General features: G+C 37.2%; 1 pseudogene; it reads left to right on the top strand.

Moving 5' to 3' along the window:
* The first annotated feature begins 8,890 nt into the window (after positions 1-8,890).
* On the top strand, positions 8,891-9,522 carry LOC103004525 (thioredoxin reductase-like selenoprotein T; annotated as a pseudogene).
* The last annotated feature ends 14,992 nt before the right edge of the window (positions 9,523-24,514 follow it).

Raw genomic sequence — 24,514 nt, 5'->3', positions numbered from 1 at the left:
TGCAAACATTTTCTCCCATTCTGAGGGTTGCCTTTTCATCTTGTTTATGGTTTCCTTTGTTGTGCAAAAGCTTTGAAGTTTCATTAGGGCCCATTTGTTTATTTTTGTTTTTATTTCCATTACTCTAGGAGGTGGATCAAAAAAGATCTTGCTGTGAATTATGTCAAAGAGTGTTTTTCCTATATTTTCCTCTAAGAGTTTTATAGTGCCTGGTCTTACATTTAGGTCTCTAATCCATTTTGAGTTTATTTTTGTGTATGATGTTAGGGAGTGTTCTAATTTCATTCTTTTACATGTAGCTGTCCAGTTTTCCCAGCATCACTTATTGAAGAGACTGTTTTTTCTCCATTGTATAGGCTGGCCTCCTTTGTCACAGATTAGTTGACCATATGTGCGTGGGTTTATCTCTGGGCTTTCTATCCTGTTCCATTGATCTATATTTCTGTTTTTGTGCCAGTACCATATTGTCTTGATTACTGTAGCTTTGTAGTATAGTCTGAAGTCAAGGAGTCTGATTCCTCCAGCTCCGTTTTTTTCCCCTCAAGACTGCTTTGGCTATTCGGGGTCTTTTGTGTCTCTATACAAATTTTAAGATTTTTTGTTCTAGTTCTGTAAAAACTTCCATCGGTAATTTGACAGGGATTGCATTGACTCTGTAGATTGCTTTGGGTAGTATAGTCATTTTCACAATATTGATTCTTCCAATCCAAGAGCATGGTATATCTCTCCATCTGTTGGTATCATCTTTAATTTCTTTCATCAGTGTCTTATAGTTTTCTGCATACAGGTCTTTTGTCTCCCTCGGTAGGTTTATTCCTAGGTATTTTATTCTTTTTGTTGCAATGGTAAATGGGACTGTGTCCTTAATTTCTCTTTCAGATTTTTCATCATTAGTGTATAGGAATGCAAGAGATTTCTGTGCATTAATTTTGTATCCTGCAACTTTACCAGATTCATTCATTAGCTCTAATAGTTTTCTGGTGGCATCTTTAGGATTCTCTATGTATAGTATCATGTCATCTGCAAACAGTAACAGTTTTAATTCTTCTTTTCCAATTTGTATTCCTTTTATTTCTTTTTCCTCTCTGATGGCCGTGGCTAGTACTTCCAAAACTATGTTGAATAATAGTGGTGAGAGTGGACATCCTTGTCTTGTTCCTGATCTTAGAGGAAATGGTTTCAGTTTTTCACCATTGAGAATGATATTTGCTGTGGGTTTCATATATGGCCTTTATTACGTTGAAGTAGGTTCCATCTATGCTCACTTTCTGGAGAATTTTTATCATAAATGGGTGTTGAATTTTGTCAGAAGCTTTCTCTGCATCTATTGAGATGATCATATGGTTTTTATTCTTCAATTTGTTAATATGGTGTATCACATTGATTGATGTGCATATGTTGAAGAAACCTTGCATCTGGGATAAATCCCACTTGATCATGATGTATGATCCATTTAATGTGTTGTTAGATTCTCTTTGCTAGTATTTTGTTGAGGATTTTTGCATCTCTATTCATTAGTGATATTGGCCTGTAATTTTCTTTTTTTGTAGTATCTTTGTCTAGTTTTGGTATCAGGGTGATGGTGGCCTCATAGAATGAGTTTGGGAGTGTTCCTTCCTCTGCAATATTTTGGAAGAATTTGAGAAGGATGGGTGTTAGCTCTTCTCTAAATGTTTGATATAATTTGCCTGTTAAGCCATCTGGTCCTGGACTTTTGTTTGTTGGAAGATTTTTAATCACAGTTTCAGTTTCATGACTTGTGATTGGTCTGTTCATATTTTCTGTTTCTTCCTGATTCAGTCTTGGAAGGTTATACCTTTCTAAGAATTTGTCCATTTCTTCCAGGTTGTCCATTTTATTGGCATAGAGTTACTTGTAGTAGTCTCTTAGGATGCTTTGTATTTCTGCAGTGTCTGTTGTAACATCTCCTTTTTCATTTCTAATTTTATTGATTTGAGTCCTCTCCCTCTTTTTCTTGATGAGTCTGGCTAATGGTTTATCAATTTTGTTTATCTTCTCAAAGAACAAGCTTTTAGTTTCATTGATCTATGCTATTGGTTTCTTGGTTTCTATTTCATTTATTTCTGCTCTGATCTTTATGATTTCTTTCCTTCTGCTAACTTTTGGTTTTGTTTGTTTTTCTTTCTCTAGTTCCTTTAGGTGTAAGGTTAGGTTGTTTATTTGAGATTTTTCTTGTTTCTTGATGTAGGCTTGTATAGCTATAAACTTCCCTCTTAGAACTGCTTTTGCTGCATCCCATAGGTTTTGGATTGTCGTGTTTTCATTGTCATTTGTCTCTAGGTATTTTTTTATTTCCTCTTTGATTTCTTCAGTGATCTCTTGGTTATTTAGTAACGTATTGTTTAGCCTCCATGTGTTTGTGGTTTTTACTTTTTTTTTGCTGTAATTGATTTCTAATCTCACAGCATTGTGGTCAGAAAAGATGCTTGGTATGATTTCAATTTTCTTAAATTTACTGAGGCTTGATTTGTGACCCAGGATATTGTCTACCCTGGAGAATGTTCCGTGCGTACTTGAGAAGAAAGTGTAATCTGCTGTTTTTGGATGGAATGTCCTATAAATATCAATTAAATCTATCTGGTCTATTGTGTCATTTAAAGCTTCTGTTTCCTTATTAATTTTCTGTTTGGATGATCTGTCCATTGGTGTAAGTGAGATGTTAAAGTCCTCCACTATTATTGTGTTACTGTCGATTTCCTCTTTTAGAGCTGTTAGCAGTTTTCTTTTATATTGAGGTGCTCCTATGTTGGGTCCATATATATTTATAATTGTTATATCTTCTTCTTGGATTGATCCCTTGATCATTATGTAATGTCCTTCCTTGTCTCTTGTAACATTTTTATTTTAAAGTCTATTTTATCTGATATGAGTATTGCCACTCCAGCTTTCTTTTGATTTCCATTTGCATGGAATATCTTTTTCCATACCTTCACTTTCAGTCTGTATGTGTCCCAGGTCTGAAGTGGGTCTCTTGTAGACAGCCTATAGATGGGTCTTGTTTTTGTATCCATTCAGAAAGCCTGTGTCTTTTGGTTGGAGCATTTAATCCATTCACGTTTAAGGTAATTATCGCTATGTATGTTCCTATTACCATTTTCTTAATTTTGGTGGGTTTGTTTTTGTAGGTCCTTTCCTTCTCTCATGTTTCCCACTTAGAGAAGTTCCTTTAGTATTTGTTGTAGAGCTGGTTTGGTGGTGCTGAATTCTCATAGCTTTTGCTTGTCTGTAAAGCTTTTGATTTCTCCATCAAATCTGAGTGAGATCCTTGCTGGGTAGAGTAATCTTGGTTGTAGGTTCTTCCCTTTCATCACTTTAAGTATATCGTGTCACTCCCTTCTGGCTTGTAGAGTTTCTGCTGAAAAATCAGTTGTTAACCTTATGGGAGTTCCCTTGTATGTTATTTGTCATTTTTCCCTTTCTGCTTTCAATAATTTTTCTTTGTCTTTAACTTTTGCCAATTTGATTACTATGTGTCTCGGTATGTTTCTCCTTGGGTTTACCCTGTATGGGACTCTGTGTGTTTCCTGGACTTGGGTGGCTCTTTCCTTGCCCATGTTAAGGAAGTTTTTGATTGTAATCTCTTCAAATATTTTCTTGGGTCCTTTCTCTCTCTTTTCTCCTTCTGGGACCCCTATAATCGAATGTTGTTGCGTTTAATGTTTTCCCAGAGGTCTCTGAGGCTGTCTTCATTTCTTTTCATTCTTTTTTCTTTATTCTGTTCAGTGATAGTGAATTCCACCATTCTGTCTTCCAGGTCACTTATCCGTTCTTCTGCCTCAGTCATTCTGCTATTGATTCCTTCTAGTGCATTTTTCATTTCAGTTATTGTATTGTTCATCTCTCTTTGTTTGTTCTTTAATTCTTCCAGATCTTTGTTATACATTTCTTACATCTTTTCGATCTTTGCCTCCATTCTTTTTCCGAGGTCCTGGATCATCTTCACTATCATTATTCTGAATTCTTTTTCTGGAAGATTGGCTATCTCCATTTCATTTACTTGTTTTTCTGGGGTTTTATCTTGTTCCTTCATCTGGTACATAGCCCTCTGCTTTTTCATCTTGTCTATCTTTCTGTGAATGTAGTTTTTGTTCCACAGGCTGCAGGATTGTAGTTCTTCTTGCTTCTGCTGTCTGCCCTCTGGTGGATGAGGCTATCTAAGAGGCTTGTGGAAGTTTCCTGATGGGACGGACTGGTTGATGGTAGAGCTGGCTGTTGGTCTGGTGGGCAGAGCTCAGTAAAACTTTAATCTGCTTGTCTGCTGATGGGCATGGCTGCGTTCCCTCCCTGTTGGTTGTTTGGCCTGAGGCGACCCAACACTGGAGCCTACCAGGGCTCTTTGGTGGGGCTAATGGTGGACTCTGGGAGGGCTCACGCCAAGCAGCACTTCCCAGAACTTCTGTTGCCAGTGTCCTTGTCCCTTGGTGAGCCACAGCTGCCCGCTGCCTCTGCAGGAGTCCCTCCAACACTAGCAGGTAGGTCTGGTTCAGTCTCCTGTGAGGTCACTGCTCCTTCCCCTGGGTCCCGATGTGCACACGACTTTGTGTGTGCCCTCCAAGAGTGGAGTCTCTGTTTCCCCCAGTCCTGTCAAAGTCCTGCAATCAAATCCCACTAGCCTTCAAAGTCTGATTCTCCAGGATTTCCTCCTCCTGTTGCCAGGCCCCCAGGTTGGGAAGCCTGATGTGTGACTCAGAACCTTCATTCCAGTGGGTGGACTTCTGTGGTATAAGTGTTCTCCAGTTTGTGAGTCACCCACCCAGCAGTTATGGGATTTAATTTTATTGTGATAGCGCCCCTCCTACCATCTCACTGCGATTCTCCTTTGTCTTTGGATGTGGCGTATCTTTTTTGGTGAGTTCCAGTGTTTTCCTGTCGATCATTGTTCAGCAGTTAGTTGTGATTCCGGTGTTCTCGAAAGAGAGAATGAGAGCATGTCCTTCTACTCTGCCATCTTGAACCAATCTCCATGTTCCAATTTCCATCCCTAATCATTTTCAATGCAAACATCTCATTTATGGACGTGACTTACTTCTTCAGGGGCAAATATACAGGTTAGATAATGTTGAATTATTATTATTTTATTTTTTATTGAAGTATAGTTGATTTACAATATTGTGTTAGTTTCAGGTGTACAGCAAAGCAATTCTGTTATCCTTTTCTTTCACTCTTTTTCATTATAGTTTATTACAAGACATTGAATATATTTCCCTGTGTTATACAGTAAATCCTTGTTGTTTATTCATTTCACATTTGGTAGTGTGCATCTGTTAATCCCATACTCCCAATTTATCCCTACCCCCACCCTCCTCCTTCCCCTCTGGTAACCATAGTTTGTTTTCTATGTCTGTGAGTCCTTTTTATAAATAAGTTCATTTGTACTATTTTTTAGATTCCACATATAAGTTATATCATATAATATTTATCTTTTGCTGTCTGACTTACTTCACTTAGTATGATCATCTCTACGTCCATCCATGTTGCTTCAAATGGCATTATTTCATTCTTTTTTGTGGCTGAGTAATATTCCATTATATATATATATATATACACACACACACACATATATATACCACATCTTCTTTATCCATTCATCTGTCGATGGACACTTAGGTTGCTTCCATGTCTTGGCTATTTTAAATACTGCCAAGATAAACATCTGGGTGCATGTATCTTTTTGAATTAGAGTTTTCATCTTTTCTGGATATGTGCCCAGGAGTGGGATTGCTGGATCATATGGTAACTCTATTTTTAGTTTTTTAAGTCACCCCCATACTGTTTTCCATCATGACTGCACCAATTTACATTCCCACCAACAGTGTAGTAGGGTTCCATTTTCTCCACACCCTCTCTTATTATTTGTAGACCTTTTGCCATTGGCCATTCTGATTGGTGTGAGATGATACCTCATTGTAGTTTTGATTTGCATTTCTCTAATAATTAGCGATGCTGAACATCTTTTCATGTGCCTGTTGGCCATCTGTATGTCTTCTTTGGAGAAATGTATATTTAGGTCTTCTGTCCACTTTTTGATTGGGTTGGGTTTTTTTGTTTGCTTGTTTGTTTTTGTTATTGAGTTGTATGAGCTGTTTGTGTTTTCTGGAAATTAATCCCTTTTTGGTCGCATTGTTTGCAAATATTTTCTCTTAGTTCATATGTTGTCTTTTCATTTTGTTTATGCTTTGCTGTGCAAAAGTTTGTAAGTTTGATTAGGTCCTATTTGTTTGTTTTTGCTTTTATTTCTATTGCTTTGGGAGACTGACCTAAGAAAACATTGCTACATGTCAGAGAATCTTTTGCCTATGTTCTCTTCTAGGAGTTTCATGGTGTCATGTCTTATATTCAAGTCTTTAAGCCATTTTGAGTTTATTTTTGAGTTAGAGTTCCAACTTCGTTGATTTACATGCAAATTATTATTTTTATTTATTCTTAATTTATGCACACGTATAAAATGTAAACCGTGCATAAAGAAATACAGTGCAAAGGCAGTCTCCCTCTTACTGTAAGTAGATAGGGTAAGTAGTCCCCAAAAAAAGAGAACCAGGCATGGCTTTCTTGACATAAGAGAGGCCATTTTGTGTCTAAGCCATTTTGTGATCAAAGCCTGGCCACAATGCTTGCCCTTGAACAGGTCTCAGTAATTAATGATCTTAAGGCAAGTGAGGGAATGCAGGAACAAAGGAAAAGTAGTCAAGAAACAATAGTCCAGCAGTAAAACAGAGTCCTAGTTCCTCCTCAAAGAATGTACATAACAGTGAGATATGTATCTTTGAGTTCTGCAGGAACTAAGGCCCCCACCCAGGTGGAGGATGGAATGATGATGCTGACCTTTTCTGACCCTCATGACTTCAATCAACTAAAGCTTGGACTCTGTTGACCTTTGCCCCAAGTCTATGCTGAATTCTCCTCTGCTCAAGCCCCTTCATGAATATGCATGTACTCTTAGCATAAAACTTCCCCTATTTTGTTGTTTGGGGAGACACTGCTTTGGGAAAGATCCCCTGTGTTCTCCTTACTTGCTGCAAGTAATAAATCCTTCCTTGTCTAGCTCTTTGCCTTGGTTGTGTCTTTTGGCTCAACACCCACCAAGAGGTGAACCCAGTTTTCGGGTAACACTACCTCTATCCTTCAGCAACCCAGCTCCCCGACGCAGAAGCAATTACTGTTACTAGTTCCTAAGGATCCTACTAGAAATTGTCAATGCATTTACAAACATGTGATTCTATATATTCCTCACCCTCACGTAGTAACAAATACACACAGTTCTGTAATCATTTCACAATATATTTTTAGGAGTTCCTCCTAAATCAATACATAAACATATGAAGTTACTTCTTTTTGAAATAGCAGCGTATAACAATGTAGCGATATAGCATAATTTAACTCTTATTAAATTTGTTTTTAAAATTTTGTTATTACAGACAATGTTATAATTAATATTTGTGTGCATTTATCACTTTGCACATGTAAGAATTTATATGTAGGATAAAAATTTAGAAGTATTGCTGGGCTAAAGCTTATATCAGTTTTTAATTCTGAAAGATACATTGTTTTGCCTAATTTCCCTCCAGGGCAATTGTATCAATACATCTTCACACCTGCAGCTAAGAGTCAGTCCCCCACACTCTCACTGGCACCTTTTTTATTAAACTGTTTTTTTTAAATCACCTCATGTAGTTTTAGTTGCATTTCTATTTTTATGACTGAGTCTAAGGTTGAACACCTTTATATAAATTTTAAAACCATTTATATTTCTTAACCTGTGACTATCTGGTCATATCTTTGCCCACTTTACTAATAATTCACTACACTCTCCTCTAGTGATTTATGACGCTATGAAAATTAACTGTGTGATTTTTGTCTTGATGTTTTCTTGCCACAAAGAAATGCTTTAATCTGATATGATTGCATTTTTCAATTCTTTTTTTAAAAATGGCTCCTTGATTCTGTAGGCATTACTCAAAAATGTCTTACCAATTCCAAGAATATATACAGAAAAACTCCCAAATTTCCTCTTAGCATTTTTATGGTTTAATTTGTTTTATGTTTACATTTCTAAACCATATGGAATGTATTTTGTTCTAAGGTGTGAAATAGTGATCAATTTATTTTCCCAGATGGATACTCAGCTGTTCCAATACCACTGAATTGTGAAATAAAATTCATATCTATGGCAAGACAAGAAAAATTTAGAAATAAAAATTCTTCTCTGCCCTTTGGCTTTCCCTCTCCCCCTACTGTGCATTGGGCATCTGCATTATGCATTGCCCAAACCTCCCCCATTGGCAGGAATACCTGCTCAACCATAAACAACAACATTCTCGTAACATCAACAAGACAACTCCTTAAAAGATAACATTCCTTCCTGATCGTGTAAAGGGTCACATGACCCACCATGATGGTGCTTAGGTCTGGATTATGTAAACTGTCAATAATACGTTGTTTAATGTACAGCCCTCTGTCTCAAAAAACTTATATAAACTGTGTCTTGACTCTAATGGGTGGAACAGTTCTCAGAGCTTTCTGAGATGCTCTTCCCAGGTTATAATCCACCAATTTGGCTCAAATAAAATTTTCCAATTCTTTCTTAGATCGACCGATTAATTTTTCATTGCCAGGTTAAACAATTCAATTATTTTCCAATGATTTTAATGTTAATTTATCAGATATGTATTATACGTATTAAACACACATATACATGCATATACACTAAAGTTACATACGTATTGGGTCTATTTTTTCTTTACTGACATCTCTTTTCATGCACCAGACAACACTATTTTAATTAGTTGTAGCTTTGAGCTCGGCTCCGGCTTTGCCTTGAGCTGGCTGCAGTCTCCATCTGAGGGCAGCCGAAGTGGTTGGCTCCTTTAAGATGAGGGTTCTGCTACTTCTCCTGGTGGCAGCGTATGTGGTGGACCGGTCCGCAGTGATGCCTCGGCCAACCTGGGCGGCCTGCCTGGCAAGAGATTAAAGATGCAGTACGCCACGGGGCCGCTGCTCAAGTTCCAGATTTGTGTTTCCTGAGGTTATAGGCGGGTGTTGGAGGAGTACAGGCGGGTTATTATCCAGTGGTACCCAGACATCCACATTGAAGGAGAGAATTACCTCCCTCAACCAACATATAGACACATAGCATCTTTCCTATCAGTCTTCAACCTAGCCTTCAGTCAAGACTTCCTGTCAGTCTTCAAGCTAGCCTATTAATTAAGCTTAATAATTGTTGGCAAGGATCCTTTTGCTTTCTTTGGCATGCAAGCTCCTAGCATCTGGTAGTGGGGCCAAGAAAATAAGGTCTATGCATGTATGATGGTCTTCTTCTTGAGCAACATGATTGAGAACCAATATATGTCAACAGGTGCATTTGAGATAACTTTGAATGATGTATCTGTGTGGTCTAAGCTGGACTCTGGTCACCTTCCATCCATGCAACAGCTTGTTCAAATTCTTGACAGTGAAATGAAACTCAGTGTGCATATGGATTCAATCCCACACCATCAATCATAGTCCCACCTATGAGTGCTGAAAACTCTTTTACATTAAGGGATTTTTGCAAGAGCAGCATGAGTGACATTATGAAGACCTGCACTGAAGACAGCAAGCTCTTAGTACAGACCAGATGTTTTCTTGGCAGGCTCGTTGTACCTCTTGGAAAACCTCAATGCAAGGCAGTTTTTCAGTGCTGGCACATTTTGAAATTCTGCACATTCGTGGAGAGCAACACAGTTTTTTTTTCTTCCCCAGTCCACTCGGTTAATAGTTTTTTTTAAAAAATGCAGACATTACTACTTGTACTTCTCTTTTTCCTGGCCATATTTGAAAAAGTAGAAAATTGACTTACAATATGATTTGTTTTCAAAGATGTCTGTTGAGTCTGTTGTGATTTTATATATTATATGAATTTTCCTTTTTTATAATTTAAAACTGATCTTTTCGGGACTAGAGCTGAAGTTCCCAAATACTTTATATGAGTTTATCAGACATCTCTAATTTGGTCATTCCAATTTATATAGTTTTCAAAATACTGTAGATTGTGAACAGCACATTAAATAAGATTATGGGGGGAAATTCTATATCCAGAGTACTCTGCCAATTTGTATATATGTGTGTGTGCGCAGGTAATTACCAGAGAACTACTAAAAGACCAACCACTTTTTATTTTTATTATTTTTTTGAATTTTTCAATTTTATTTTATTTATTTTTTTATACAGCAGGTTCTTATTAGTTATCTATTTTATACATATTAGTGTATATACATCAATCCCAATCTCCCAATCCATCACACTACCACCTCAACCCCTGCCACTTTCCCCCCTTGGTGTCCATACATTTGTTCTCTACATCTGTGTCTCTATTTCTGCTCTGCAAACTGGTTCATCTGTACCATTTTTTTAGGTTCCACATATATGCGTTAATATATGATATTTGTTTTTCTCTTTCTGACTTACTTCACTCTGTATGACAGTCTCTAGATCCATCCACGTCTCTACAAATGACCCAATTTCGTTCCTTTTTATGGCTGAGTAATATTTCATTGTATATAAGTACCACATCTTCTTTATCCATTCGTCTGTCGATGGACACTTAGGTTGCTTCCGTGTCCTGGCTATTGTAAATAGTGCTGCAATGAACATTGAGGTACATGTGTCTTTTTGAATTATGGTTTTCTCTGGGTATACGCCCAGTAGTGGGATTGCTGGGTCATATGGTCATTCTATTTTTAGTTTTTAAGGAACCTCAATACTGTTCTCCATATTGGCTGTATCAATTTACATTCCCACCCACAGTGCAAGAGGGTTCCCTTTTCTCCATATCCTCTCCAGCATTTGTTGTTTGTAGATGTTCTCATGATGCCCATTCTAACAGGAGTGAGGTGATACCTCATTGTAGTTTTGATTTGCATTTCCTTAATAATTAGTGATGTTGAGCATATTTTCATGTGTTTTTTGGCCATCTGTATGTCTTCTTTGGAGAAATGTCTACTTAGGTCTTCTGCCCAGTTTTTGATTGGGCTGTTTGTTTTCTTAATATTGAGCTGAATGAGCTGTTTATATATTTTGGAGATTAATCCTTTGTCCGTTGATTTGTTTGCAAATATTTTTCCCATTCTGAGGGTTGTCTTTTCATCTTGTTTGTAGTTTCCTTTGTTTTGCAAAAGCTTTAAGTTTCATTAGGTCCCATTTGTTTATTTTTGTTTTTATTTCCATTACTCTAGGAGGTGGATCAAAAAAGATCTTGCTGTGATTTATGTCAAAAAGTGTTCTTCCTATGTTTTCCTCTAAGAGCTTTATAGTGTTCAGTCTTACATTTAGGTCTATAATCCATTTTGAGTTTATATTTGTTTACGGTGTTAGGGAGTGTTCTAATTTCATTCTTTTACATGTAGCTGTCCAGTTTTCCCAGCACCACTTATTGAAGAGACTGTCTTTTCTCCATTGTATATCCTTGTCTCCTTTGTCATAGATTAGTTGACCATAGTTGCCTGGGTTTATCTCTGGTCTTTCTATCCTGTTCCCTTGATCTATATTTCTGTTTTTGTGCCAGTACCATATTGTCTTGATTACTGTACCTTTGTAGTATAATCTGAAGCCAAGGAGTCTAATTCCTCCAGCTCCATTTTTTTCCCTCAAGACTGCTTTGGCTATTCGGAAGACCAACCACTTTTTAAATCCTGGTAACATGGTTCAAGTTTCCTGCCTTGATGAATTTAATTAGTTGATTAACTGGGCCTTTATACTTAACTCAATAAAAAACTAAGCAGATGTAAGTTAAAAAAAAATTACTTGTAGCTTTATATCTTAATATCTGGCACAGTTTGTCCTCAGACACTATTCTTATTCAGAGTCCTTATTTATTTTTCATGTGATGTTTAGAAACCTATGAATTGTTTTCTTGTTAAAAAAAAAAATCTTATTTATATATTTACTGGCTTCACATAAAATTTATTGGTTAATTTAGGGATAAAATATATTTTTATGATGATTTTATATCAACAATCCTAATCAAGACAGTGGTATGTCATTACATTGTTCATCTTCTTTTGTGTCCAAAATAATAATTTAATGATATTAATAAATAATAACAATATAAATAAGGTATACTCTTATTCTTTGTTAAAAAGATTCCTAGATATTTGATTATTCTTGTTGCTGTTGTAAATAGAGTGGTTTATTTCATTTTATATTTCAATTTGTTATTTATAGATATGAAGACTACAGACATTTGTATATTAATTTTATCCCCAATCACTGATTTTTGCATCAAGTATAATAAAATTTCAGTTGCTTATATTAGGGTTTTCAGATACATAATCTTCTCATCTTCATGTAATCATGATTTTCTCTTCCTTTCTAATGTTTATATAACTTTGTTTTTTAACAAGGTTCTCAAATTTATTTATATAGAGTTCAGCAAAATAGTCTCATGATTTTTATGATAATTTAAGTTTCCTCTAGATCTATGGTTACTTCTCTAATATCCTTTCTTATCTTCTGAATTTATGAGTTTTCATTTTTTCATGATTAAGTTAGCTAATCACATAATCATTTAATCTTTTAACGACCAAATGTTTAGATTTATTTATTAGTTCTATTTTTTTCCTGTTTCCTACTCATTTTCTGTTCTTTTTTTTTTTTAAGTAGGTTTTTAAAAACTTTTTATTTATTTATTTATTTTTGGCTGTGTTGGGTCTTCATTGCTGCATGCGGGCTTTCTCTAGTTGCAGCGAGTGGGGGCTACTCTTCATTGTGGTGCATGGGCTTCTCATTTTGGTGGCTTCTCTTGTTGTGGAGCACAGGCTCTAGGCACATGGGCTTCAGTAGTTGTGGCACATGGGCTCAGTAGTTATGGCTCACGGGCTCTAGAGTGCAGGCTCAGTAGTTGTGGTGCACGGGCTTAGTTGCTCCATGGCACGTGGGATCTTCCCGGACCAGGGCTCAAACCTGTGTCCCCTGCATTGGCAGGCAGATTCTTAACCACTGCACCACCAGGAAAGTCCCTCATTTTCTGTTCTTATCTCTATGGTTTCCTTGTTTCTGTGCCCTTAGATTTATTTTGTTATGATTTTTCTAATCTCTTGAATAAATGTTTCATTTATTTTCATTATTTCTTATTTATTAACATAAGTATGAACAATGTTTTAGATGAATTCGGTAAGAAAGTTTTTGTTTTTGTTTTCACCTCCTTATTGTTGGTTTTGTTTCTCTCTTTCTTTTCTAGTTTTGTCATTCACTATTAGTTTTATTGTACTGTGATCATGGTTGTCTGTACCATGTCTACTTTTTGGAATTTATCAAGATTTAACTAATGGCACAGCATTTATTGTCAATTATTTATGGCGTTCCATGGGTACTTGAAAAGAAGATATTTTCCTTATTTCAAGGAGAAAATTACAGAGATAACAATAAGAATAACCTCATCTCATTGTTATTTGGGCCTTTATTCTATTACCTAATGTTTGACCACTTGAGTATTCATAGGCTGAGAAAGTGATTTAAAGTTTTGATTATGTGTATTATTTATTTCCTGTGAAGTTTCTTTGTGAATCTTGATGCTATATGATTTGATACATTAACAACTGTTGGATTTTTATTTTAGGTTGTGCATTTTATTATTAAAGTGTATCTTTGTCTGGACTTCCCTGGTTGAATGAGATTCGTGGTTACGAATCCACCTGCCAATGCAGGGGACATGGGTTTGAGCCCTGGTCCGGGAAGATCCTACATGCCATGGAGTAACAAAGCCTGTGCACCACAACTACTGAGCAGGCACTGTAGAGCCCACGAGCCACAACTCTGAGCCCGCGTGCTGCAACTACTGAAGCCCGTGCACCTAGAGCCAGTGCTCTGCAACAAAAGAAGCCACCACAATGAGAAGCCTACGTACCACAAAAAAGAGTAGCCCCTGCTCACCGCAACTAGAGAAAGCCCCTGCACAGCAACAAAAGACCCAACGCAGCCAAATAAATAAATACATAAACTTAAAAAAAAAAATGGTATCTTTGTCTCACTTAATGCTTTTGGCTCTGAAAATAACTTGGTTTGCTATTAAGATTATGACTCCTGCTTTTTGCTTTTAGTTGCATGGTATGCCTTTGCTAACTCTTTTATTCTCAACATTTTTGAGTCCCTTTGTTTTAAACATTTCTTGAGCTTACTGTGGAAAGTTGTATTTTACTTTGTGATCATAGCTGAGTCATTTGCTTTATTTATTTATTTATTTATTTATTTATTTATTTATTTTTGGGTGTGTTGGGTCTCTGTTGCTGCACGCGGGCTTTCTCTAGTTGCGGCGAGCGGAGGCCACTCTTCGTTGCGGTGCGCGGGCTTCTCATTGTAGTGGTTTCTCTTGTTGCGGAGCATGGGCTCTGGGTGCACAGGCTTTGGTAGTTGTGGCACATAGGCTCAGTAGTTGTGGCTTGCGGGCTCTAGAGCACAGGCTCAGTAGTTGTGGCGCACGGGCTTAGTTGCTCTGCAGCATGTGGGACCTTCCTGGACCAGGGATTGAACCCATGTCCCCTGCATTGGCAGGCGGATTCTTAACCACTGTGCCACCAGGGAAGTCCTGCTTTTTTTATTTACAATATTATGTTAGTTTCAGGTGTACAACATAGTGATTCAATATTTTTATAGTTTATACTCTTTTTAAAGTTATTATAAAATGTTGACTATATTCTCTGTGCTGTATATTACATCCTTGTATCTTATTTATTTTATACACATTAGTTTGTACCTTTTAATCCCCTTCCCTTATTTTGCCCCTCCCCCTGCTCCTCTCCCCACTGCTAACCACTAGCTTGTTCTCTATGAGTCTGTTTCTGTTTTGTGATATTCATTCATTTGTTTTATATTTTTAGATTCCACATATAAGTGAAAACATACCTGGAGGGTGTTATGCTTATTGAAGTAAGCCAGACAGAGAAAGAAAAGTACTGATTCATTTGTTTTTTTGTTTTTCTGTTTTGTTTTGGTTTGGTTTTTAAAAAATTTTTTTTATTATTTATTTTTTGGCTGTGTTGGCTCTTCGTTGCTGTGTGGGCTTTCTCTAGTTGTGGTGAGTGGGGGGCTACTCTTTGTTGCAGTGTGTGGGCTTCTCACTGCGGTGGCTTCTCCTGTTGTGGAGCAGGGGCTCTAGAGCACAGGCTCAGTAGTTGTGGCACACGGGCTTAGTTGCTCCGCGGCCTGTGGGATCTTCCCGGACCAGAGCTTGAACCCATGCCCCCTGGATTGGCAGGTGGATCCTTAATTTTATTTATTTATTTATTTTTGCTGTGTTGGGTCTTCGTTTCTGTGCGAGGGCTTTCTCTAGTTGTGGCAAGCGGGGGCCTCTCTTCATCGCGATGCACGGGCCTCTCACCATCGCGGCCTCTCTTGCTGTGGAGCACAGGCTCCAGACGCGCAGGCTCAGCAATTGTGGCTCACGGGCCCAGTTGCTCCACGGCATGTGGGATCTTCCTAGACCAGGGTTCGAACCCGTGTCCCCTGCACTGGCAGGCAGACTCTCAACCGCTGCGCCACCAGGGAAGCCTGGCAGGTGGATTCTTAACCACTGTGCCACCAGGGAAGTCCCTGAGTCATTTGCTTTTAATAGATGAGTTTGTATCAAATATTTGCATTTCCTGAAGTTACAACACAAAGATAGACTTCTAGTTAGTTAAACAAATGTTTCTGTAAAAATATTCAAACTTTTACAGTGTGGAAAGTATGACACATCAGTTCTAAAATTTTTACCCAAGAGTATTAAAGAACAATATTGGTGTATTTGAATACAAGAATTCTGAGGCATATCCCTGTTCAGTTTTCTCATGTTTAGAACAAAGCTAAATGTTTAAAGCATCTCTTAAATGAGCTGTGAAAATATATGACATAGACATATTTGTTAGCATATATATTTATATTGATAGATTTAATTTTTGAGGTATTTAAAATTCCCCAATATTCTTTTTTGAAAAATCAAAATATAACATGAATTTGGCTTAAAACCCAATTCTCTGTCCCAGAGGCAACCACTTTGAATCATTTCTTTTTTTTTCTTTTTTTTTAGGTTAAGAAGTGGTTTTATTTAGAGAGAAACACACTCCAGAGAGTATGGGCCATCTCAGAAGGTGAGAGGCCTGAATCATTTCTATCTTTAGTTTTTAAAAATTTTCAAATTTCTAAACAATAATTTTACTCAACTATTTCTTTACTAATTTTAGACATTATCAGTCCATAATGTGACAGGTGAGGGTTTTGTTCATTTACACACACATCATTAGTCCCACTCTTTACTTCCAATACCATTATTCCACTGTATTTATTCTTTCTATTGGTTACTTTTGTTACTCTTATTAAAGTACTTAAATCTCTTGACTTAGTTGTTTATTGCTGTACAACAAATTACACTAAAAGTTAGTGACTTACAACAGCAATACATGCTTATTACCTCACAGTTTCTGTGGGTCAGGAATTTGGAAGCAAATTAACTGTGTGTATGGTCCTGGCTCATGAGATTGTAGTCAAGTCATCAGCTGGAGCTGCAGTCATCTGAGGACTTGACTGGGGTTGAAGAATTTGCTTCCCAAATGGCTCACTCACATGGATGTTGAGTTGGTGCTGACTGTTGGTGTTGACTTTGTTCCTTGCCATCTGCACTTCTCCACAGGGTAACTTAAGTTCTTCACTACCAGACATTAGCTGCCCCCAGAGCAACTGTTCCGAGAAAGAGCCAGGTGAAAGCTTCCATGTGCTTTATGGCTTAGCCTCAAAAGTCACACACCACCATTTCTGTAATAGCCTCTGGATTATACAGCTTGCGTGAGGGGACTACACAAGGTCAAGGATAACAGAAATGGGGTCATCTTCTTCCCTCTGGCTTCCGTGATTCACATCTAACCACGCCCTCCCCCCAAAAAATACACTTACCTCTTCTCAAGATGTCACAAGAGAAGGATATGCTATGAAGGATACTTCATAGCATCTACTGGAAGTCTGGGATCTTGCCATCTAAACTAATGTAAGTGTAGGTGTGATTACTTGAGTATAGGTATTGTACAGATCCTGTTAACCTGTTATCTGCTCCACACATTCAACATACAGTAGTGGGACAGACACAGCATAAACCATTATAGACAGTCCCATTTAAAAGTGGAGTAAAAGTGATCACTTGTCCATACCAACTCTGAAATCCAGTTGGAATTTTCTTGATTGGAAAGTTTCTTGACTCAGTCTTACTCCTTTCCTGGAATAGTTCTCATTGCTCTGCCTTCTGGGCTACTGTTGCCATCCTTTGAGTTACCCTACCTTTTCAATGAACAGTTGCCTGTGTTTGCTTGCTTCCTGCCTGTAAGTTTGTGGGTCCAGTGCTTCTTTCTTTTCATATGTTTCTGTCCCTTTCAATCCAAGCTAGCAATATTTCTTCCAGTATAATTTTCTTTGGGGGGATTTATTCCATTAAACAGAAATGCACACATAGGGTTTCTTTATGATAACCCTTTCATCTTGATCTTCAGCTAAGACTGTTGAGAAAGAGCACCCTTAAGCTTCTTAGAAAGCTCTATTGTTCTTAGATCCTTTTGAGGTATTAGCAAAGGATTTTATAGCCACACCCTTGACTTCACCTTTTTCCTGGCACTTTTTCCAGACAGTGCCCAGGATTTTATATTCTACTAAAAGCCATATCTTAATTTTAGTGTTGTTTCCTACCTGGAGAGACTGGAAAAATTTTTACAGCTGGCTTCATCAAGTCCTGGCTTCTTACTGTATAAAAATTCTTTCTCCAGCTTATGTCTTTCCTCTTGTGTTTCAATATAAGCTGCAAGAAGAAACCAGGTGGCACCATCCACCTGCCTGTGTGGAGACCTTCACTAGATCACCCAGTTCATTAGGTACATTTTTTATTTTCCATGTTACTTCCGGCAGCGGTATTGCTATGTTCTCTCTCTACATAACAAAGATTCCCTTTGTCTGGTATTCAGTTACATTTTTCTTAGTTTTATTTAACCTCTCACCAGCAGCCTCCTCTAAGGCCATGCAGGTTCCACCAAAAGTCACTTCAAGGCACTTTAGATTTTCACTTACCTTTTTTTTTTCAGCTTCCACCCACTGCTCAGTTCCAAAGCCACTCCCACACTTCAGTTTTTGTTATAACATCACTTCACTTCTAGTACTAAAATCTGTGTCAGTTATCTATTGTTGCCTAAATAATCACTCTAAAACTTAGCTGTTTAAAATAGTGATAAACATTTTGTATCTTAGACAGTTTCTTTGGATCAGAATTTAGGAGAGGATTAGCTAGGTGGTTCTGATATAGGTTCTCTCATGAAGTTGCGGATGAGATGCTAACCAGGGCTGTAGTCATCCAAAGGCGTCCACTTCCAAGAACGGCTCACTCACATGGATTGCAAGTTGGTACTAGCAGTGGGCAGGAAGCCTCAGATCCTCATCACATAGACATCCACAAGACTATACCAGTGTCCTCATTACCTGGCATACACCAGGAGCAAGTGATCCAAGAGAGAAAGCCACATGGAAACTACAGTGTCTCATAAGAACTAGCTTTGGAATCACACACCATCATTTCTGCAAGATCTTCCTGGTCATACATTTATATCAGTCATACTAAATATAGGAAAGGACCATACAAGGGCATGAGTACTAAGTGTCAGGGATCACTGGCTGCCAGTGTGGAGGCTGGGTACTGCGCCTCTCTTTCTTACTCATCATGTACAGGCTGCATCTCTTAGATTGCCAGTTAGTAAAATAAAGATACTAGCTCCTCTAGTATACTTGCCCCTCGTATCTCTACCACTACCAACTCTTTCCACCATCCAACTGTTGCCAGCTGTCATTTACTTATTTATTTATTGCTAAAGTTAAGAATATTTACATTCTGGCCATTAGCCAGACTCATCAAGAAAAAGAGGGAGAGGACTCAAATGAATAAAATTAGAAATGAAAAAGGAGAAGTTACAACAGACATCGCAGAAATACAAAGCATCCTAAGAGACTACTACAAGCAACTCTATGCCAATAAAATGGACAACCTGGAAGAAATGGACAAATTCTTAAAAAGGTATAACCTTCCAAGACTGAACCAGGAAGAAACAGAAAATATGAACAGACCAATCACAAGTCATGAAATTGAAACTGTGATTAAAAATCTTCCAACAAACAAAAGTCCAGGACCAGATGGCTTCACAGGTGAATTCTATCAAACATTTAGAGAAGAGCTAACACCTATCCTTCTCAAACTCTTCCAAAAAATTGCAGAGGAAGGAACACTCCCAAACTCATTCTGAGGCCACCATCACCCTGATACCAAAACCAGACAAAGACACTACAAAAAAAATAAAATTACAGACCAATATCACTGATGAATATAGATGCAAAAATCCTCAACAAAATACTAGCAAACAGAATCCAACAACACATTAAAAGGATCATACACCACGATCAAGTGGGATTTATCCCAGGGATGCAAGGATTCTTCAATATATGCAAATCAATCAATGTGATACACCATATTAACAAATTGAAGAAGAAAAACCATATGATCATCTCAATAGATGCAGAAAAAGCTTTTGACAAAATTCAACACCCATTTATGATAAAAACTCTCCAGAAAGTGGGCATAGAGGGAACCTACCTCAACATAATAAAGGTCATATATGACAAACCCACAGCAAACATCATTCTCAATGGTGAAGAACTGAAAGCATTTCCTCTAAGATCAGGAAGGAGACAAGGATGTCCACTCTCACCACTATTATTCAACATAGTTCTGGAAGTCCTAGCCATGGCAATCAGAGAAGAAAAATAAATAAAAGGAATACATATTGGAAACGAAGAAGTAAAACTGTCACTGTTTGCAGATGACATGATACTGTACATAGAGAATCCTAAAACTGCCACCAGAAAACTGCTAGAGCTAATTAATGAATTTGGTAAAGTTGCAGGATACAAAATTAACGCACAGAAATCTCTTGCATTCCTATACACTACTGATGAAAAATCTGAAAGAGAAATTAAGGAAGCACTCCCATTTACCATTGCAACAAAAAGAATAAAATACCTAGGAACAAACCTACCTAGGGAGACAAAAGACCTGTATGCAGAAAACTATAAGACACTGATGAAAGAAATTAAAAATGATACAAACAGATGGAGAGATATACCATGTTCCTGGATTGGAAGAATCAACATTGTGAAAATGACTATACTACCCAAAGCAATCTACAGATTCAATGCAATCCCTATCAAATTACCAAAGGCATTCTTTACGGAACTAGAACAAATCATCTTAAAATTTGTATGGAGACACAAAGACCCCGAATAGCCAAAGCAGTCTTGAGGGAAAAAAACGGAGCTAGAGGAATCAGACTCCCTGACTTCAGACTATACTACAAAGTTACAGTAATCAAGACAATATGGTACTGGCACAAAAACAGAAACAGATCAATGGAACAAGATAGAAAGCCCAGAGATAAACCCACGCACCTATGGTCAACTAATCTATGACAAAGGAGGCAAAGATATACAATGGAGAAAAGACAGTCTCTTCAATAAGTGGTGCTGGGAAAACTGGACAGCTACATGTAAAAGAATGAAATTAGAACACTCCCTAACACCATACACAAAAATGAACTCAAAATGGATTCGAGACCTAAATATCAGACTGGACACTATAAAACTCTTAGAGGAAAACATAGGAAGAACACTCTTTGACATAAATCACAGCAAGATCTTTTTTGATCCACCTCCTAGAGTAATGGAAATAAAAACAAAAATAAACAAATGGGACCTAATGAAACTTCTAAGCTTTTGCACAGCAAAGGAAACCATAAACAAGACGAAAAGACAACCCTCAGAATGGGAGAAAATATTTGCAAACGAATCAACGGACAAAGGATTAATCTCCAAAATATATAAACAGCGCATTCAGCTCAATATTAAAGAAACAAACAACCCAATCCAAAAATGGGCAGAAGACCTAAATAGACATTTCTCCAAAGAAGACATACAGATGACCAAGAAGCACATGGAAAGCTGCTCAACATCACTAATTATTAGAGAAATGCAAATCAAAACTACAATGAGGTATCACCTCACACCAGTTAGAATGGGCATCATCAGAAAATCTACAAACAACAAATGCTGGAGAGGGTGTGGAGAAAAGGGAACCCTCTTGCACTGTTGGTGGGAATGTAAATTGATACAGCCACTATGGAGAACAGTATGGAGTTTCCTTAAAAAACTAAAAATAGAATTACCATATGATCCAGCAATCCCACTACTGGGCATATACCCAGAGAAAACCATAATTCAAAAAGACACATGCACCCCAATGTTCATTGCAGCACTACTTACAATAGCCAGGTCATGGAAGCAACCTAAATGCCCATCGACAGACGAATGGATAAAGAAGAAGTCGTACATATATACAATGGAATATTACTCAGCCATAAAAAGGAACGAAATTGAGTCATTTGTTGAGAAGTGGATGGATCTAGAGACTGTCATACAGAGTGAAGTAAGTCAGAAAGAGAAAAACAAATATCGTATATTAACGCATGTATGTGGAACCTAGAAAAATGGTACAGATGAGCCGGTTTGCAGGGCAGAAGTTGAGACACAGATGTAGAGAACAGACATATGGACACCAAGGGGGGAAAACCGTGGTGGGGTGGGGATGGTGATGTGCTGAATTGGGTGATTGGGATTGACATGTATACAATGATTTGTATAAAATTGATGACTAATAAGAACCTACAGTGTAAACAAACAAACAAACAAAACAACTAATACTAAACTTTCATTGGGTTATCTGTATGGAAATATGTTAATATAAATGTTTCAGACATTATGTGAAATTTCTGAAAATCTTATATGTCCTTGTATAATGTTATAAGTCATAATTCTAATTATTACTTTAAAATGTATATCTCAGAAAAAACTAAATTTCCTTGTCAATTGCAGTATTATGAACTTTCATCAAATCTTTAACCGTGGTCATTTTTAAGTCTTTTGTCATTTACAGACAGTTCTGGGTGTACTCTGATGCTTTTGCAAATATGTTCTTATAAAAGGGTTTCATCTTCAAGGAATTCATAGAAAAGACTCTGACAAGTACACATTTCTGGTAACTGACTGTACTGCTGAACTGAATGAATAAGCATTTTCAGAACTCTAATGAAAAACTGATGAACTCGTAAAAGTGCTAGCAAAAGATCAAGACGGAAAAAAAATTAATTACATGGGACTGAGTGAACTGATGAGGATGATTATAATTTTTGTGACTTTCTGTTTGAATTAAAAAAAAAATCCCACAAGGACTCAGAGGCAAAGAATATAGAAATCAATTTTCACTGCAAAGTAAAGGAGCTGTTACAGTGGAGGATTACTGGACTGAATGTCAATATTATGACATAATATGAGTGTGTTTCGTGTTTGGTAATTGCAATCATTGCTGCTTTTGTTGTGGTCATCCATTTACAATGCTTGGTGTCAGTCTATTAACCTCTTGTAAAAAAAAAAAACCTAAATAAACTAACAACCATTTAAAAAAAAAAAAATTGTAACATTGAGCTACATCAAAAAGATAGGATAAAGTGCTCCCAGATGGAAATAACAACTTCCTCAGCATCCACATTTCCCATGAATGCACAACCATCATCAATACCAGGTATGTGGGCTGGGGGTTACAGTAGGAATGATCGTCCATTCACATCTTCTCTTTATCAGGTATCTTTGTACCTTCCTAACTCCTCCTGACTGATGGCGGAATTCTGGCTTTGGGCTCACCATGCATAAATAACTTAAACAAAACAACCCCCCCCAAAAAAAAATTACATTCTATTCTGAAACCATAATTCATATCTATGTTTTGTCTCAGTTAATTCTAGAAACTAAAATCAGTAAATAGCATTTATATTCTTATAGCTTTATAAGTAATGTAAAGAGCCAAGTAGTGAGCAATGATATTGTTTCTTTCCTTTTTGTTCCAAAGTCAAATTCCTATGCCATATAAAGAATAATATTTAAATTAATTCTATTTCCTTCTAATTCAACAGTTGCTCAAATTTATTTATTATGCCATTTTAAATTTCTTTTCTATTTAAACCACATCCTTCTGTGCAATTTTTATTTCCCTGGAGTTTGATGGTCCATGTTTTTTTATCATTGGTAGAAGAAACCTATGCCTTCTAAATACCTCCTAGTCCTTACCTTTTCTATCTATTAATTATCTACTAAAAGTCAGTCTGATTTTTTTTTTTTTTTTAATTTGACCACACCATGCAGCTTGTGGGATCTTATTTCCCCAACCAGGGGTTGAACCTGTGCCCTCAGCAGTGAAAGCACAGAGCCTTAACCACTGGACTGCCTGGACAGCCAGGGAATTCCCAGTCTGATTTTTCTATTGCTATGGATATATCTATTCAGTGCTTTCAGCCTCATAGAACAAAAAACACAACTCAAACTGGACTAAATAATAACTGAAAATCCAAGATAGGATGGCTTTCAGAGTTGGTTGATCTGGTTGCCTCATGAATGGAGGGTAGCTACCTTCACTTAGGGGTACCTACTTCCTCATTCATGACTAGTGGAGACAGAGAGTTACTACCAGAAACCTTTCCAGTATAATAAGAAGAAACATTCTGAGATCACCCTCACAAATCTTTCCTGCTGCTTCAATGATCATTTTTGAGTCTGTCACTCAGGAGGAGATTTACTCTGATCGGCATATGCCAATAAGAGTCTGTTCCTAATGCTGGAGGTGAGGCCAGTGCCTTCTAAATCATATGAGCTAAATGGAAATCTAGAAACTTGAATATCAGGTTTCTCTTGGGAAAACAGAGGGATCTGTGAATTCTGGGTAGGCAACTAACCATACATTTTTAAAAGGATGGCTTTTTAGGTTTGGGGGTTTTATAATGATGTTTTAGAGTGTGGTTCTTTTTCCTTTATCTTACTTGGCATGCAACAGTCTATTTCAGTTTGAAGTCTTGTGTTTTCTTTCAGCTACAAAATTTTTCATATGTTATTTCTTTGATAATTTCTCTTCCATGATTTTTCTCTGTCTAGTCTTTAGGTCAGTTATCTCATTTGTATTTGTAAAGTAATGACAGCCTCTACTGAATCCCAAGTTTGTTTGCTTGTTTGTTTTTAGATATTTCAGATACAACTTGATTCTGATTTTAAATGAAAAAGAATGGAAATGACAGTAACAAACAAGATTTCACCACTGAATATTGTGATGTGACTGTAGCAGTCTTATATTTGAAACTCAAGAAGGAAACAGCTGTGTTCCCAAACAGCTAAATATGTAGGTCAGAAAAAATGAAGGCATTTTGTTTAACTGCTACATTCACTCCAAAGCCCATTCATCTCCTTCAGCAACCCAAAGATTAAGCACATGTTCTGCTTAGCTATATAATAAAGTGGCAAACATGCTGCACCACTGACACCACAGGACAGTTGCCTATAAACTAGACTTCTGATGCTGGGCTCCAGCTTCATTTTC

This window comes from Balaenoptera acutorostrata, chromosome 6, assembly GCF_949987535.1.
Source record: "Balaenoptera acutorostrata chromosome 6, mBalAcu1.1, whole genome shotgun sequence".
Lineage (NCBI taxonomy): Eukaryota > Metazoa > Chordata > Mammalia > Artiodactyla > Balaenopteridae > Balaenoptera > Balaenoptera acutorostrata.
The sequence above is the reverse complement of the archived record's forward strand: the minus strand, read 5'-3'. Positions and strand labels throughout refer to the sequence as shown.